This window comes from Quercus robur, chromosome 3, assembly GCF_932294415.1.
Source record: "Quercus robur chromosome 3, dhQueRobu3.1, whole genome shotgun sequence".
NCBI classification, from domain to species: Eukaryota; Viridiplantae; Streptophyta; class Magnoliopsida; order Fagales; family Fagaceae; genus Quercus; species Quercus robur.
Window position 1 is genome coordinate 37,382,507 of NC_065536.1, and position 19,286 is coordinate 37,401,792.

The window sequence follows — 19,286 nt, forward strand, 5'->3', positions numbered from 1 at the left end:
ACTACCATTCATTCATTAATTCAGACAATGTATAAATCTTTTTGTTCAAATTATAGTTAAGTTTGAATTCTTTGAATGATTCTGGTAGTGACTGTAGTATCATATCCACTTGGGATTCTCCATCAATATCGACACCTAAAACTTCCAATGTATTCAGATTAGAGATCATTGTAAGACAATGCCCCCTTACTGAACTACCTTCAGCCATTTGGGTATTATAAATTTGCCTCATGATCTCTTGCCTTGCAGAACGGCCTTGCTCACCAAACAGACTTAGCATAATGTCTGAAGCTAGTTCCACATCCTGCATTTGATGCTGTAGAACATTTGAAATAGATGCTAGGATGTAGCACTTGGCCATCTCATTAGATTTCTGCCAACGATCATATCATTGTTTTTCCTCAAGAGGAGCCTCTAATGAAGGAAAACTAGGACATGGTTTAATAAGCACATATTTGTGCTCTTCAGCAGTAAGAACAATGTCCAAATTTCTTTTCCAATCAACAAAGTTGGATCCAGTCAGTTTGTTTTGATTAAGAATAGTTACAAGTGGGCTAAATGATGCCATGTTTAAATCTGAAAACAATAAACATGAATATAATAAGTAAACTGGACATTATCAATTTAGCATATAAACATATAGTATGGAACCTTAATAAAACCATAATATAATATATGCAACAACAACCCAATCCCGCAATTAATATTCCTCGGAAGCGAGGTCATACCAATCACTATGATCAGGTGAGAATTATTCTCATTATTAATGCTATCATGGTAACTCTTACCAAACAAAAATAATTTGTTGCTTTTCTTTTAGCCTCTAAGTAATAATAACATAGCTCCGAAGGGAGGTTAACATTAAACTTAGTCTAGTGTACACCATTGACTGAATTCTATGTGAATCATTAAGTAACTCCACGGAAGCGTTGTCATTCTTAATGTAAAAACACATATCATCCATCATTATGAAATTTAACTTGTAGTACCATGAATTAAACACCCTCCAAAGGGAGCAAGGCATATATGCCAAGGTGCGGTGCTGAATCACACTACAATAAACCGACAATGGAGGCCATGAGATCCAACCCTTGTATCTCTCTCCCTCTAGATGTTTTTAAAAGAAAGGTTTTTCATTTTGAAACATGCATAATCTAATTACACATCGCCTTGCTCTTTATACATTTGAAAACACTTAGAAAAATTTCTGATTTTCCTTCTTTCGATCTATCAAATGTGCCCTTCGATTGATTGAAAAAATTAAAAAATTCGAACTTGACCACCTGACTTGTTTGATCAATATTCGATTACCTCTCAATCGATCGAAAAACAAATTCGATCGATCAACTAGCAATCGAAAATCAATCTATTTAAAAAGTCTGATCACTGTTTCACTCGATCGATCGAAAGTGATTTTCGATCGATTGAAACTCGTGAAACTCGAATTTCCAAAAATTTTCTAGGGCAGTTTTCTACGGTTTTTCTTGAACAAACAACTAACATATGAACGTGATAGTCAGAGAATGATATCAAAACTGAATTTCATTGATGCTATAGTGTTAAAGTTCAATTTAACATACTTAAATTCAAATTTAAACATCATAACATCAATATCAGTTTTTATCAAAACATAGTTTCAACAACCATGCAGAAAATTAAATGCATAATCTTCTAACAACATGAAACTATAATCTCTAATTCCAAAACTCACAAAACATGTTATACAATACGAAATTGAAGACCGCTCTGATACCATTTGATGGAGATATGCATGTACGCAACGGAAAAAAATAACGGATCTACTTCATTCGCAATAGATAATATGTGCTATGTAAATTTCAGAATATGAGAACAAGAGAGTGTACCTTAGTATGATGAATTTCAAAATAAAGATTGTAAGCACTTGGGAATACTTTTAATCTTCACCCCAATTCCACTAACGCCCAAGACGTATGGTCTCTCAATCAGTAATGTGAATTTGTTCAAGAGAGAATTAGAGAGTGTCCAACACTCACATACACCATTTCATGCAAGTTGTTAGTTTTTAAAATTCTGTATGTTTCTCTCCTTATAACTGATTATCTAATTAGGCTAGCCTTTTGGGCCTTTCCAATTGGGCTCTAGTATGTTGCTTGGAGTGGGACCAAAAGGGACCAATAAGACACTAGCTCCAATGAGCCTTGGACTTTTCTGTCAACTCTTGACAAGTCCAAAGTTACCATTAACTATATTTAATACCACTATATAAATATAGTTGCAGTCTAGGCCTTATCTATAAATTATATACCAAGACTTTATTGTACATGCAACCCCTTCATAAATATTCGTAGTAATACAAAGTCATAAATGTAGACTGCCACTTTGTAGATTACTACATCTTAATCCTTGAGTACCCGATTTAATCATTTTAAGTTATTCATCATATATATATGAAATCCAATTTCATAAATATATACTTTAGTAATTTCTTACTAAATTGGTTAGGCCTAACTCTCTGAATAATTAAACCTATTAAACTTATCTCAAGGGAATATTTTATATCTCCGTTAAGAGACTTTGAATTCCATCTTGAGAATATATGTTCCATCAACACTAAATGTGGCTGCCCAACATACTGAGGTTTTGACCGTTACTTTAGATCTCACTCCTGATATATCAAAGTAACCTACATTCCATGATTAGGTCCATTATTCTCTCAGGATTAAGAGTTCATGTTAATATAAGTCGTGAGATTTATTATGCAATTGACAGTCGTTACGAGAATAATAAATCTTGCAGTGGTCCAGTTCAATATGTCTTGGTTAATATGTTATAGTCTTGGTAGATGAAACGCCCAATTTCATCACCGACTACAAACTATATTCTGAGTTTACAAAGAACTTGTGATTTATATCTTCTGTGGCTTTTCACATAAATCACATACTATGCATCTCATGGACTATATGATAATGTCCGAATATTCATGTTACCATTATTTTAGATAATAATAAAACAGCTTTATTAATTACAATATTAAGTCATACATCATGTCGTACATAATGTCATACATAATATTACATATAGCATCAAACAATAAGATTTAAGGGCACTAATCCTAACACTTTGTTACAGGGTGAGTTTTCTTTTTTTGCTTTTTTTGATTTTTGATTTTTTTAATAAATTTTTAAAAGAAAAAAACAAATTCTTGCGATAATTATGATTTATTTTTACTGCAGTTTGGGTCCCTCGCCAGACTTAGACTGCCGGAATTGCAAGCACATTGAGAAAGAGAAATCTGCCACCATCAGAGAGACAGGCCGTGTACCCATAACCGGTAAAGTTTTTGTTTTTTTTTTTTTTCCCTTTTTGTTTTCAAATCTGGGAATTGAATATAATTTAGGTTTGAATTTCTTGGGTGGATTGGTTTAGATTTAGATTTTTTAATAATTTACTCATACGTTGCACATAACCAAATTGGCTTATGTTTTCATAAAAATGATTTTAGAGAATAAGAATGGTTTATCTATCTTATTATGTTTTCACTAATGTTGGTATTACCGTGTTGGTAGTAATGATTGTAATACATGCATTTTTTTTGTTCATGCGACACCAACCTCCATGAAACTAAGTGTTGTTGTTTCTCTTACACATACACTAGATGTTTGATAAAATTCCTAAGTGATTTTTTTTGTTATTCTAGAAGTCATAATACATGGAGATTGGTAAGGAAGAAGATAAGTAAGGAATGTGATGCTGTGTTGTTGATTTAATCAGGATGAGATGTGTTTGTTGGCCTTATTTTCTCAATGTCATTTTTTTATGGTATGTAAAAACATGACTGGCTACGTTGCTTATGCCTCTAGACAATTAAAGAATTTTGAACAAAAATTATCCAACTCATGATTTCGAATTGGCTGTTGTAGTTTTTGCTTTGGATCTGATGGTAAAGTATTGAGTGTTAATAATAGGCCTTTGGTTATAAAATTGTACACTTTAAGTTTACTTTTGGGTAATTTTGAAAATAAAAATGGTTAAAGTAGGAGGGAGTGGATGTGGATGACATGAAGAAACAGTTGAAGGAAATGGAGGAAGAAGTGGCTACACTGCATGAGATGCAAGCCAAGGTCGAATCCCATATGGATTCTGCTCAAGGTTTTCTCTTTTGTTTTTTTGTTTTAATTTCACAATGTCAGAGATTATGATTTGTATTCCATTAATTAAATTTTTATTGAAATTGATTACAAATATAGAAAATGTTATAGATTGAAGTAGTATTATTATATGGGTTGGAGCATATGCCTCAGATTGGTGTAATGGTTTCAATTTGAATATGGTTGGAAAGAATTTTAGGAAATAATCATGGATTATGAGGGAGATAGTCTTTTGGAGTCCCAAAATCCCTATAAAAAATGTATGGACTATCAATATTCATTATTTGAGCTATTCTTTATTCGTCATCTTTGATACTTTTTTATTTTTTATTCCTTTTTTTAGATGTATGTTTCCAATTCTTAGTGCATTTTGCATCTCATCCTCATGAAAAATAAGTTTGTCTTAAATTTATTTATGTTTAGCACTTGCCTTTGGTGTTTGGGTGGCATTTCTATCTTTGTGGCTTGGAGTACTCTGTTACTTTTGAGTAAACAAGTATTTTTTTGGGGACTATTCTTTCTTCCCAATTCAATTATATTACATATAAGATCCTTTATAAAATTTAAAGTTCGTCTGTTAAGTTTGCTACCTTAATTTAATGTAGCATACATCAAACAAAGCTAGGAAATGTTTAGTTTTTAGGTTTTCTTCTTTTCCTATTACTAACCAATCATATTGACTATTTATCCTTGATGCGTTAGTTTACAATATTGTTGATTAAAATCATAATGGTTGTTGGGATATGTACAATATTGGTAATGTAGAGGTAACAACCATATAGTTTATATCTATTATATACAATCTGTTCTACCAAAAGAAAAAGTTATAATTTGAGTTGGATTTTTTTGTCACAGGGATTATGCTAAGCTATTGATTTGCTACCACTGCCCCACTACAAAAACCAAATTGAAGGCGAGACATCGGAAATCCCACATCCTTAATGAGATGGTGTTGCTCTTTTCATCCTAGAATGGTCATGGAGACATTATCCAAATCATAATTATTTTTAGCCCAACCATATAATGGAGGTGTGGTTACTTACTTTTGGGTTGTAAACTATTAGAATCTTCTAATTAATAGATATTATTGAATGTGCCCAGAAAAGTATTGTATTAGAAAGAAATAACAATCTCACATTCTTTTTACATACTTCAAAGGGATTAGAACTATAATTATTAAATGACAATGTTAGATGTAAATGTCTAAAATAGCTTTCAAATTCAAAACAAGAACCAAAACATGTAATTGACTAGACAAGAGATGGCAATTAGTAAGATACTAAGATTGTTTCTATTGGAGTGATCATTTCAAAATTTAAAGTGAACATTAAAATAGAGGGCAGAAACTTGAAGATATTAAATTTATTTTCTCATCACAAAAACAAGTTCTTTTTTTTTTTTTTTTAGCTAAAAGTAACACACGATTTTCTGGTAATTAATGTCAACCTTTGAATTTGCCATAATATTGGGTTGTCTAATTAGTTCCCTGTCCAAAAAATTTGTGCTCTCATAATAAAGTAAATGCTATTGTTATTTGAGAGAGGAAGTGTCTAATGTATGCTTATTGTGAAAGATTTTCTTTGTAACTATTAGTTAGGAATGAAGAGTGTAAAGTTGTGATTTACAAATTTGTATTTTGTTGGCTTTTATTCCATGTCAAATTTGATTGTAATTATATTAATCTTGTGTACCCTATATTTATTGTGGGATGTGATTGTAAGGGTTGTGTGTTAGAGAGAGAGAGTGTGTGAAGACTCAAGCAAGTGAAGCCAGAAGACTTCTCGCAGGTGTCTCACGACTAAGCTTCCCACGAAGTAAAGCATGTGCCTTGCACATGACTGGAATGCGAAGAGTCTGTACAGATTGAGACAGCTTTGTCTCGTGAGTATCTACGGGTAAGGCCTTCCCGCGAGACACCCGCGAGACATTCTGTTCCGCTAGTCTGTATTGACTGATACACACTTTCTGTACCCTCATTATATATACCCATATTACCCACAAATGTGAAGGAGAGTTTCTGAGAGAAAACCCTAGCTAAAACACTTGAGAGTTAGAAATTGTTATACCAACAATTCTCTACACATTTGTTTGTGGAATTTCCTCATCTCCTACCTCTCCATTTCCATACCATTTAGAGGTCAATAGCCCAAACACTTACCATACCTTTTGAGAGTGTCCAGTAAGGTTTTGGTACTGCTAGGAAACATTGGAAGAAGCTAAGGATGACAGATGCAACATGGAGCTTGTTGCAGAATCCGAAGAGCTAGACAAGACACAGTTCCGAGAAGCCTTGTTGGAGTAGGAGCTTGGAGGGCTTAGGTACAGAGGGTAGATTAGGCTTGGAGGGTCTCTTGCTTACCCATGTATCCCAATTGATTTTCTAGTGGATCAATTAACGCTTGGAGGGCGACGGAGAGGTTTTTTACCGAGTTCTTCGGTTTCCTCTTCGATAACACGTCTCGGTGTTATCTGTGTTTGCATCTCTCTTCCTTACTCTTGTTCATTTCATTTTACTGCTGTGTTGCTTTAAATATGAATTAGAGTAGCTCTCTTGCTTGTTTGCTTGCGTTTACACTATTCTGCACTTAGTATTAAGTTAGTGTAAAATCAATCAAGCCGTAATTTGAACAAGCTCTTGTGTTTTCACATATTTCGAGCTTTCAATTGGTATCAGAGCGGGTACACTTGTTGTGGTTTAAATACCTAAGTGTGATCCTTGACCCCTAGTGTTTATTTGCCATGGATAGTGCTTTGTATGCCTCTGTGGATGTTTTGGATGTTGATGATTGTAACATGCCACGTGTTTATGAAAATGCCTCTATGAATGATATTTCTCATGATTGTGATGCTATGTTATATGAATCTTTGGGTGTTATTGACATTCCAAATGACAAACTCTTGAAGAAAAAGGCTAAGAAGTTTCAAAAGAATTTGAGCAAGTTATTTTGTGAAAAGGATGATTTGATTGCTAAGCTTAATGAAACCAACAAATTGGTTGAGAAATATAAGAAACTTGCTGAAAATTCTCTTGAAAAGCTAAAAGAGTTTGACTATTTGAATATGGACTTGGATGCTAAACTTATTTTGTCTAACAAACTTGTTGATAAACTAAAATGTGAAAATGAATCTCTTAAGATACATGCTAGGTGTTTGATTGCTGAATATACTGCTAAAAAGGATGATAATATATGTTGCAATCATGTTGTGGTACCCGATTTTGTGTCTAATGTGTGTTTTACCTCTAAGGACAAATCGGTGTACATTCCTCCACATAAAAGAGTTCAAAATGTGGAGAGAAAGGCTATTGAGTCAAAGTCTCCGTTTAGGTCTCAACCTAAGGTTTTGAATGGATCTAAGTTTGTTCCAACTTGCCACCATTGCGGTGTGATCGGTCACATAAGATCTCAATGCTCCAAGTTGAAGAGAGAACAAAACCATGTTGCTAGATCCCTTCCTAAAAAGCCTAGTGGTCCTAAACGCATTGTTTGTCACCATTGTGGTGCCTTTGGCCATCTAAGACCTTAATGCTCTAAGTTTCATGCTTTTAAAAGAATCAAAAGAAAAGAGAAACTTGAGCTTCATGGAAGTTGTGCTAAAAAGGGTAAACTAGATTTGAGTGAAAATAGCATGTTGTTAAAGAAAGTGTTTAATGCTCTTAACTCCTTGACTATGTGCATCCCTAGTTCCCATTCTTCCAACCCTCGTCTCTCTTCTCATGAGACACTCATTCCAAACAATTGTTCCGTTTGGATGAGGAAGGGTTCTTATGGTTGAACTTTTGCTTTTTTGGTCATTGATCTAATTCTTTTGATCTTTATAGGACCCTTCATGCATGAAATGTCATATCTTCATGCATTTTGTGCATCTTGCATTTATTTGTATGCATTGTTTTGTTTTTTATCTTACTTTTATGTTTCAATTTTGTGTGAGTAAAAAATCCAAAACCACATAAAAAGTGAAAATTTCAAAAAGTTTGATCATATATGTTTGAGCACATTTCATATGTGAGTTTGGCCTTATACCTTCGTACTAATGGCGTAGTGCATTTACGAGCTTAGCTTGTTTTGTATGCACATATATCTGTGTGAAAGAAATCTTGAAAACTATATGTGATTGTTGTAAATAGATCTTCAAGCTTGTCATGAATGATTGATCAATAGTTTTGATGGTCTTGATACTTGCATAGATTTGTGCCTATATCTCTTCTCACTTTATTTTTATGTTTTTGCTTAAAGAGCTCAACAAGTGTAAATCTCAAAATGAAAAGAGATAATGAGCTGCAAAAGCCTATCGCACATACTAGTATTTGACTAGGAAAAAGGGAAAGCGACTTTTGTGTTGAAATGTATGGTGCTCAAAAAGCCAAAGGCTAACTCTCAATTTTGAAATATCAAAAATTTCAAGCACCGATCTCAAAAATGAGATGTATTGTTCAAAAATGATAAAATATTATGATTTGTAAAGAAGCCAAATGGAAAGCTTCAAAGATTTTGTAATCATTTTTGTGGGAGGTCATGTATGTTCATTTCTATAATTGAGATAGACCACTTGACTTAGTACTAGTTGTATATAATTTGATTGAATTGATCATTGAAGCTTCACTCTAGTCTAAGGACTATTCCACACTTGATTCACACACATAACACACAAGTTTAATGTTCAACGAATGCCTATTTCATTTGTGTGCTTGTACATGTTCAAATGTGATGTGTGTGTGCTTAACCATATGTGGATCAAGCCAAAAAGATTTTTGTTCTTTTTGTTTGCTTTTGGAAGTGATTTGTATCACTCATGTTTTTCAAAGTTTTTCAAGTTGTTTTTGTGTGAAAAACATGTTTTCTGGGTGTTTTCATAACCCATTTCATATGTAAGCTCAACTGGGAGTTAAATGGTCCAATTTTAATGTTTTTTCAGCTTTGGACAAAGAGTTTCGCGACTGTTTCGCGAGTAGCTCGTGAGTAAGGATTACCCACGAAAAATTTCGCGAGTACTTTCACGAGTCAGCTTCCCGCGAAAATTTCCAGTTCAGCTTTTTAAATGGCATTTCGTGGGAAACCTGTTTTAAACCTCTCTTAAACCTCTCTTTCACTATTTTCACATAAAAACCCAATCAATTTGAATGATTTTTCATTCCATTAACATCTCTAAGGTATTTATAAACTCTTTTCATTGATTTTGATCCTTAGATTATTTTTTGAAGAGTTTTGTGCTCTTGGTTGGGATTTTCATCATAGGGGTTGGAAAAACTTAATTTTTGTCAATATTTCTGATTGGGCTTTGTTTTAAATGATAATTTGCTTTGGATGTTGGCCCCTTGTGGCAAAAATAACATGTATTTAGGCAAGATTTTCATATGTTCATGCATTGTTTAACATATATGTGTAGTGTGTGCACTCTAAGTGTTCGATAAAATGCCCAAATGGCATTTTCTCGTTGTTTTGGACTCCGTTGAGTGCCAAATTTTGGGGATCACCATAATTATTCATGTTTATCATGTTTTGATCGTTGGTGGTGTGTTTTATACACTTTGCCTCGTGAGTGCTTATTAATGCATTGGTCATGCATCTCACATGCACACTAGATACACCTTTGTTGCACACACTCTAACACTTGACATGTTTTGCACTTCTCTCATGCTAGTTAAGTCTTTTTAGACCTTTTAGCACTTAATATGTTCTTGTGTCTATGTCATGCCTAGGTTTACATCATGTTCCATCATTCTTGGCATGTTAAGTTCTTTATGCTTTGTAGCATTTTTTAAGATGTTTTTGTCTTTCGTTTGAGTTTCATTTTCTCATTAATCTTGCACTCCTCATGCATCATCTTTCACCCTTGTTCGTATCTTCTTTTCTTTCCCTCCTTCCTCCTGATTCATTTGTCTATTCATGACAAAAAGGGGGAGAAGATTTTATGACTCATGTGCACATTCTTAAGAGGAGAAATTCTACCTCGTGCACATTCGTAGGGGGAGAAATCCATAGGGGGGATGCATATATTGTAAGGTTGAATTTATTCAACCATCTAATTGGCTTTATTCCGTGCCAAATTTGCTTGTAATTCAGCATTTAGTAACCCTGTATTTAGGTGGGTTTGTTGTAAGGGTAGTGAGTGAGATAGAGTGAAGACTGCTCAAGAGTGTGCAAGAAAACAGAGTGTCGCGGCTGGGACTCGCGGGTGGACTCGCGGCTGCAAGCCGCCAGAAGCAGCACACGTGCCAAGCATACTGGAAGATGAACAGTCATGCTAGCTGGAGCACTACAGGACAAAACAGGACAACTGGCCATACGGTTAACTCGCGACTGGATCTCGCGACTTAGTCAAGCCGCGAGGCCAAGCCGCGAGCCACACCTGTTTTGTAAAATCCTGACGTTTCACATTCCTCTCCACTCTAGTATAAATACCCCTTTAACCCACGATTGAAAGAGAGCTTCCAGAGAGAATTTTGAGAGAGAAACCCTAAAGAAAAATAAGATTGTTTCACACACAATCCCTACCTTAGAGTCTCATCAAAATCCCTCACTCTCTTCCTCTCCATTGTCAAAACCTTGAGAGGCATTATACCAAACCTGGTTCTCACCATTATCATCTCTGTGAGACAGTCGTTTGGAGTTCTGGGAAGTAGTTAGGAATGAGCCAATCTTTATTGGTTGATGCTACGGTGCAGTAGCGGAATCCGGAAAGCTAGAAAAGAAAAAGGTTCGGCGCAACCTCGTTGGAGCAAGAAGTTTGGAGGGCTTAGGTGCACTGGGTAGATTAGGCTTGGAGGGTCTATTGCTGTCCTTGTATCCCAACTGTATTTTCTAGTGGATTGATTACCGCTTGGAGGGCGGCGGAGAGGTTTTTCGCCGAGGTCTTCGGTTTCCTCTTCGATAACACATCGGGTGTTATCTTTGTGTTTGCATCTTCCTTCCTCTCTATCTCTGCCTTTATATTATCTGCTGTGATTTTATTATGTTATGGCTTAGATAGTTTTTATCCTATTTCACATTATAGCATATGTTAAGTTTCCGCACACTTGTTTTTTAACATATTGCTTGTGTTGGTTAAGTTAATTTTTGGGGGTCTAAACGTTCAAAAGTGTATTGGTACACGTTTTTGAACTTTCAATTGGTATCAGAGCAGGTACACTGCTGTTGGTTTTATTACCTAAGTGTGATCCTAGACCCCTGAGTTGTGGTTGTTGTTTTCATTTATACCATGCTGAATTGTAGCTCAAGTGTTTGTGAAAATGTCTCTATGCATATGTCTGAAAGGTGTCTTATTGATGATCTTGTAGAGTTATTAAAAACTAAGAAACATGCTAGAGTTTTTGTTCACATGCTGGAATATCTTGAGAATCAGAATCTTGTCTTACACAGTAGCATATCTGAATCAAAATCATTGATTAAGAAATATAAAAGAAAGAATAGAATGTTGTGTGAGATGATTGAGAATCTGAAAATGAAAAATCAACCTAAAAGTAGCATGAAACCTGATGATGAGTTTGTGTTTGAAGATCAAGATTGTCTGTCACATGTGAACCTATTTGTGCATACCTCATTAAAGGTGTTTAATGCATGTTTGTGGTATCTTGATAGTGGGTGTTCTCGCCATATGACAGGGGATAAGTCACTGTTTAAGTCACTCAAAGAAAAGGTAGGTGACTATGTGACCTTTGGGGATGGAAGCCATGCTCAAGTCCTAGGCAAAGGAACCATTGAGATACCCGGTTTGCCTCTGTTGAAAGATGTGCTGTTCATAAAAGGGCTGAAGGCGAACTTGCTGAGCATCACTCAAATTTGTGATGACGATTTCCTGGTACAATTCTCCAAGAAAGAATGTTTGATCATCAATGAAGAGGGGATTCAGGTTTTGGAAGGAAACCGGACTACGGATAATTGTTATGGAATAGTTCCCACGGCACCAATATCGTGTAGAAGTGCTCGGGTGGATGTGTTGGAGCTGTGGCATCATAGATTTGGGCATGCCAACTTCAAACAAGTAGCAAAAGTCTCCAAACTTGAAGCAGTCGAGGGACTTCCTAAGTTTGGAAAAGTAAAGAAGACCATTTGTGGTGCATGTCAAATGGGGAAGCAAACTAAGGCAAGTCATCACAAGGTAAATGTGATAGCCACCTCTCGTTGTTTGGAGTTACTTCATGTTGATCTGATGGGGCCCACCAGAACTGAAAGCCTAGGGGGAAAAAGATATATTATGGTCATTGTGGACGACTACTCAAGATACACTTGGGTTGAATTCCTTAGAGAAAAATCAGAAGCTTGTGAGAGGCTGGAGATTCTGTGCAAGAAACTACAAAATGAAAAGGGGATTCCAATAGCCAAAGTTAGAAGTGATCATGGGAGAGAATTTGAGAATGCAAGATTCGAGTCCTTCTGTGAGAAGAATGGTATTAAAAGAGAGTTTTCAGCTCCCAAAACTCCACAACAAAATGGAGTGGTAGAGAGAAAAAATCGTGTGATTCAGGAGATGGCAAGAGTCATGTTGCTTAACAAGCAAATACCTCAAAAATTTTGGGGAGAAGCTGTCAACACCTCGTGTCACATTGGCAATAGGATTTTCTTTCGAGTTTGTACAAAGAAGACTGCATATGAGATATGGAATGGGAAGAAGCCTAAAGTGAAGTATTTCCGGGTATTTGGAAGTAAATGTTATATCTTAAATGATCGAGAGAATCTTGGGAAGTTTGATGCAAGAAGTGATGAGGGTATTTTTCTTGGCTACTCTACTACAAGTCGAGCGTATAGAGTGTTTAACAAGAGAACAAAGACTGTGATGGAATCCATAAATGTCAAGATTGATGATACCTTACCTAAGGTGGAAATGATTGATGATGTAGAAGGGCCGAGCACCGAAGAGCCTGATGTTGAGGTAGAAGCTTTGGATATAGAAGGTGAAGAACCTATACCAGAAGTAGAATCGACTCCCATCAACCCAAGAAGGGAAACGAGAATCGATGTCTAGAACTTCAAGTCCTCTTACTCCTCCAGAAGTTCATCCTCCTATCTCTCGTAGTGATGAAGTTTCCTCTTCAAAAAGGCCATCTTCAAGAATTATCAAGAATCATCCGGAAAGTAATATCATAGGATCACTTGATGACGGTCTTCGCCTCAGGAAAGGAAATATTCTGCTAGCCAATCATGTAACATATCACTGTTATCTTGCACAGTTTGAACCAAAAAGGGTTGAAGAGGCTCTTCAAGATGAGAATTGGGTTGAGTCAATGCATGAAGAGCTGAGTCAGTTTGTGAGGAATGACGTGTGGGAACTTGCTCCACGGCCTGAGAACGTTCATGTTATAGGCACAAAGTGGATTTTTAAAAACAAAACTGATGAAGATGGAGAGATAATTCGAAACAAGTCTCGGTTGGTGGTTCAAGGATACACACAAGTAGAAGGAGTGGATTTTGATGAATCATTTGCTCCGGTGGCAAGACTCGAATCCATTCGAATCCTCATGTCCATTGCGTGCACTTTGAATTTCAAACTTTATCAAATGGATGTTAAGTGCGCTTTTCTGAATGGATATCTAAATGAAGAAGTTTTTGTTGAGCAACCAAAAGGATTTGAGGATCCTCATTTTCCAGACCATGTATTAAGATTAAAGAAAGCACTTTATGGTTTGAAACAAGCTCCTAGAGCCTGGTACAATCGTCTTACACATTATCTTCTAAATAGAGGTTTCAAGAGAGGGTACGCCGATCGAACTCTGTTTGTCAAAAATGATGAAGATTATCTCCTTGTGGCACAAGTCTATGTTGATGACATAGTGTTTGGGGCAACTATCGAAGATCGTGCTACTGAATTTTCTGAGGAGATGAAGAAGGAGTTTGAGATGAGCATGGTGGGGGAGCTCACATTCTTCTTGGGTCTTCAAGTCAAACAACAGAAGGAGGGTATATTTGTATCTCAAGAGAAGTATGCCAGAAACATTGTCAAGAAGTTTGGCCTAGACTCCAAAAAACATGCCTCCACTCCCATGAGCTCTTCCACTAAACTGAATGTGGATTCGTCAGGAGTTGAAGTAAGCCCTACATTGTATAGGAGCATCATAGGAAGTTTGCTCTACCTTGCAGCCAGTAGACCGAACATTGCTTTCAGTGTGGGCGTTTGTGCCAGGTACCAAGCTAATCCGAAGGAATCTCATCTGACTGCTGCTAAGCGAATCATTCGATATGTGAATGGTACTGCAAACTATGGTCTGTGGTATTCAAAAGACTCAAATGCTTGTCTTGCTGGGTATTCAGATGCTGACTGGGCTGGCAGTGTAGACGATCGGAAAAGCACTTCAGGCGGCTGTTTTTATCTTGGTAACAATCTGGTTTCGTGGATGAGCAAGAAGCAGAATTCAGTGTCTCTATCTACTGCAGAAGCAGAATACATCGCTGTTGGAAGTTGCTGCACTCAGCTTCTTTGGATGAAGAAATTACTTCATGACTATGGAATTCCTCAAGAAACGATGTGTGTCTTCTGTGACAACACCAGTGCCATCAATCTTTCCAAGAATCCTGTTCAGCATTCAAAATCCAAACACATAGAGATACGTTACCATTTCATTCGGGATTTGGTAGAGGAAAGAGTTGTGTGTCTTGAGTTCATACACACCGACAATCAAAAGGCGGATATCTTCACCAAGCCTCTCGATGGTCCACGGTTTGCATCACTCCGTAAGACCATTGGTGTTGGTATAATTCCTTGACTCTCTTGTGTGTTGTGTGCTTCACATTTTTATAATATGCTAAATCTGTTTGTGTCGGGGCACACACCTTTTTGATTAGTCTTTTTGTGCAACATGTTTCTTGTTTGTTTGTCCATTTGTGAATACTGTTGTTTCTTTTTATGTTTGTTCAATTTTTTTTGCTTCTTGTGTCAAAAATCCAAAAATCACATAAAAATTAGAAAATCAAAAAGCTTGATTGACTTTGTTGAGTTTTGTCTCAAAACTTGTTTTGCCTTGTACCTTTGTGCTAATGGCTATGTGCATTTTCGAGCATTGCTTGTTTTCATGCACTCATATCACTGTGGGAAAAATCTTGAAATCTATGTGATTGTTGTAAATAGATCTTCAAACTTGTCATGAATGATTAGTGAATGGTTATGTTGATCTTGAGATATGCATAGACTTGTGTCTATATATCTTCCCACTTTTTATTTTTGTTTTGCTAAAAAGAGCTCACCAAATGTAAATCTCCAAATGAAAAAAGATATTGAGCTGCAAAAGCCTGTCGCACATTCTAGTATTTGACTAGGAAAAAGGGTAAGCGACCTTATATTAAAAGTGTTATTTCATTCAAAAAAGCCAAAGGCCTGTTTTTCAAAGAGAAATGTTAGAGATGATTGCCTCAAAAGATCAAAAAGATCAAATGTTATGATTGTTAGTGGAGTCAAATGAAAAGCTCCAAGTTTTGTTATCAAGATGTGTGGGAGGTCATATATTCATATTTCTATAATTGAGATTGGTCACGTGATCTAGTGCTAATTGTGTATGCCTTGGTTGAATTGATCATTGAAGCTTCACATTAGACAAAGGACTATCTCATTGTTGATATCCACACACAACACACAAGTTTATGTTCAATAAATGTCATATTCATTTGTGTGATTGTACTTGATAAAATGTGTTTTCACATGCTCAATCTTTGTTAATTCAAGCACAAAAAGATTTTTGAGTGTTTTAGGTGTTTTTGGAAAGTATTTTTATTTGAAAATTCTGAAAATTTCAAAAATCCTGTTTTGCCCTGTTTTGGCGGCTCAGTCGCGGGTATGTCAAGTCGCGAGCCTCAGTCGCATCTTCGCTGGTCATTTTTGGCGACTTGTTCGCGAGTGGAAGGTCCAGTCGCGAGGTTCACTCAGAGATTTTCGCGACTCAGCTCGCGACTCACTCGCGGGTAGACCTTCCAGTCGCGAAAAACACTTAGAAAATTTTTCAACTTTTTGCTCTTCAGTGTTTTGGCGGCTTGCTCTGGCGACTTTTTGGCGACTCGTTACAGTCGCGAAAATCGCGTGTTTTGGATAAACAGGGGCAGTTTTTTAAACTTTTCATTTTTCCCTCGATCTTTTTGTGACTGTTCATTGTCTTTCTCATCTGCTCTTACACTGTATCACCGTGCCTCCATTTTCGATCTCCCATTCTTGTCTCTTTTCAGCTCAAAATCGTCGCCTAACAAGTATGGTTTTCTGTCCTGCACTCTATTTTACTTGTTTTTTTGGTTTTCCCTCTGGCTCTTTCACATTTGATTGTGATTTTGTGATGAGTTTTTAGCTCAACTATTATTCTTTGTTCTAGCTTCGCTTGGGTGCTTATGTTTCTATGTTTGAGCTAGTTTATGTTGGTGGTTGTGTTCTTAATCCTGTGCTTAGCTAGGGTTAGCAATTTTTGTCTGATCTGCTGTTGCTATCATGTTTCACTTTGATCCTGTGTGGTATCTTGTTGATGTGGTGTTGGTTTTGGTCCTTTTTCAGCTGATTATGTGGTTATATTTGATCTCTCTATACTGTGTAGTTCTAATTTGGGCCTTTGGTGTCCCTCATTACTACTTTCTGACCATACTCATCCAGCTGTTAGGGTTTCTTCATTGTTCCTAAATTTTCACTAACCCACTGCTGATATAGTCTGTTGGATTGTGTTGTGCCATTTCCCTTGTTTATAATACAGACTGGTCATGTCTCCATTCAAAAAGGCTGCTGTGAAAGGAGGTTCTTCCAAAGGGAAGGAACCCGTAATTGATGTTGATGAAGACACACCTCTCCCGAAAGTGACTCGCTCTTCATCACAGCGATTCGATCCAACTAAGTTCAGATCATATGCAGCCTATCAGTCATATGAGAATTTTTTTCTTCATGCCACACCATTACTAGAGAGAGCTGTGGATCTGCCCTCACTTCATAACACTGACATTCCGATATGGTTTGCTCACAAGGATTAGAATTACCTTCTCTCTGATCCGGATATCGTGTATGAAGAGTTGGTTAAAGAATTTTATGCTAACGCAATTGTGGAAGGAGATGAACTTAAGTGCTGGGTTCGGCAAAGAAGCTTTTCTGTCTCTCCTCAATACCTGGCAGAAATTCTTCACATCAACAGACCCATTTTTCGTCATTCACCGGTCTATGATGATCTATGTCCTGATGAGGAGCTTCTCAAACAAAGTCTTGGTCAAGACTTGGAGTTCTCACCCAATGGCAAATCCATCAGTGTTTCCTCCCTTTCTCCGAAACTGCGAGTGCTTACAATTGTGATGTTTCACAATTTGTACCCTTTATCAAGTACTGGGTATATGAATTTCGGATGTGCTTTGTTTCTTCATGATCTAATCTCTGATGAAGAAATCGACATTTGTGCTCATATCTTTCATGTTCTGCGCAAAACGGTTCTTCGAAGTGAGTCTCGGATATGCATTCCTTTCTGCAGTCTCATTTCACGGATCTTGAAGCTCAAGGGAATTCATCCAACGGCTGATGAGTCTCCTATCCCCAAACCAAGTCCAATCAACATGCGTACATACAATGCAAGTGTTGGACATAGTCGGAAGAGAGCCAAACCAGAAACTTCTGCATCTCACAATGACTCTCAGTTCAGCAATCTCTCCCTCGATGAGAAACTTGATCGCATTGTCTCCTCTGTCCACGAGTTGAATACAAAAATGTCTGGACTCACTGCTTCTCTACACCATCAAAGCAACCGATGGGATATGAAGTTTACTTCTCTTCAAACTCAATTGGATCAAATTCAGAGGAAGCTAGAAGAGGATGACTAGCCTATTCCATGACAAAAAGGGGGAGTGATAGGCATAACCAAAGGGGGAGGATATTACCCTAAGGGGGAGTGTCACTGTCTAAGGGGGAGTGTCTTTATTTTCTTTGTTCTTTTTTTTTTCTCTTTAAGTTGATATATTGTGTTTTGTAAAACTGTTATTCAGGTATTTGTTGGTCTGTACCCATGTGCTTTTGTAAGCTTTTAGGGTTTATGTTTTATGCATAGTTTGTAGGCTTTATGGTATGTACCTTGCTTAAGTGCAGCCTTTATGCTATGTTGAAATCAGTACCTTAATCTAAATGTTCTGCATTTTGGTTTATGTACTGTCACTCTTGTGCCCTTGTAGGATTGTTCCTAGATGCATATGCCTTGTGTGCTATGCATTGGTTGAGTGTTGAACATACAAGTGTCTTGCCTTGTGCTTGTTAACTTGTATGTCCTTGTGTTCATTCCAAGTGTGAATGAGCACTGTGATCACTACCTTATGGTGTTCACTTGGTTGATCAAGCCATGGTTTGTTTATTAACTCCATCTTTGCTTGATCTCATATTGCCTGTTTCATATGCATTTATAATTTTCTGCTTACAATGATCATGGTGTATTGTTGTGTTTTAGGAGTATTATGTTCATATGATTCAAGTGCTTCATAGCTTCTAGAGTTAGGTGTGAGTGAGTTTTGTTCAACTGTTCCCAACTCACATGTTAAGTCTAGAGTCTGTTTTAGGGTTTTGTCACGGAATAGCCAAAGGGGGAGATTGTAAGGTTGAATTTATTCAACCATCTAATTGGCTTTATTCCGTGCCAAATTTGCTTGTAATTCAGCATTTAGTAACCCTTTATTTAGGTGGGTTTGTTGTAAGGGTAGTGAGTGAGATAGAGTGAAGACTGCTCAAGAGTGTGCAAGAAAACAGAGTGTCGCGGCTGGGACTCGCGGGTGGACTCGCGGCTGCAAGCCGCCAGAAGCAGCACACGTGCCAAGCATGCTGGAAGATGAACAGTCATGCTAGCTGAAGCACTACAGGACAAAACAGGACAACTGGCCATACGGTTAACTCGCGACTGGATCTCGCGACTTAGTCAAGCCGCGAGGTCAAGCCGCGAGCCACCCCTGTTTTGTAAAATCCTGACGTTTCACATTCCTCTCCACTCTAGTATAAATACCCCTTTAACCCACGATTGAAAGAGAGCTTCCAGAGAGAATTTTGAGAGAGAAACCCTAAAGAAAAACAAGATTGTTTCACACACAATCCCTACCTTAGAGTCTCATCAAAATCCCTCACTCTCTTCCTCTCCATTGTCAAAACCTTGAGAGGCATTATACCAAACCTGGTTCTCACCATTATCATCTCTGTGAGACAGTCGTTTGGAGTTCTGGGAAGCAGTTAGGAAGGAGCCAATCTTCA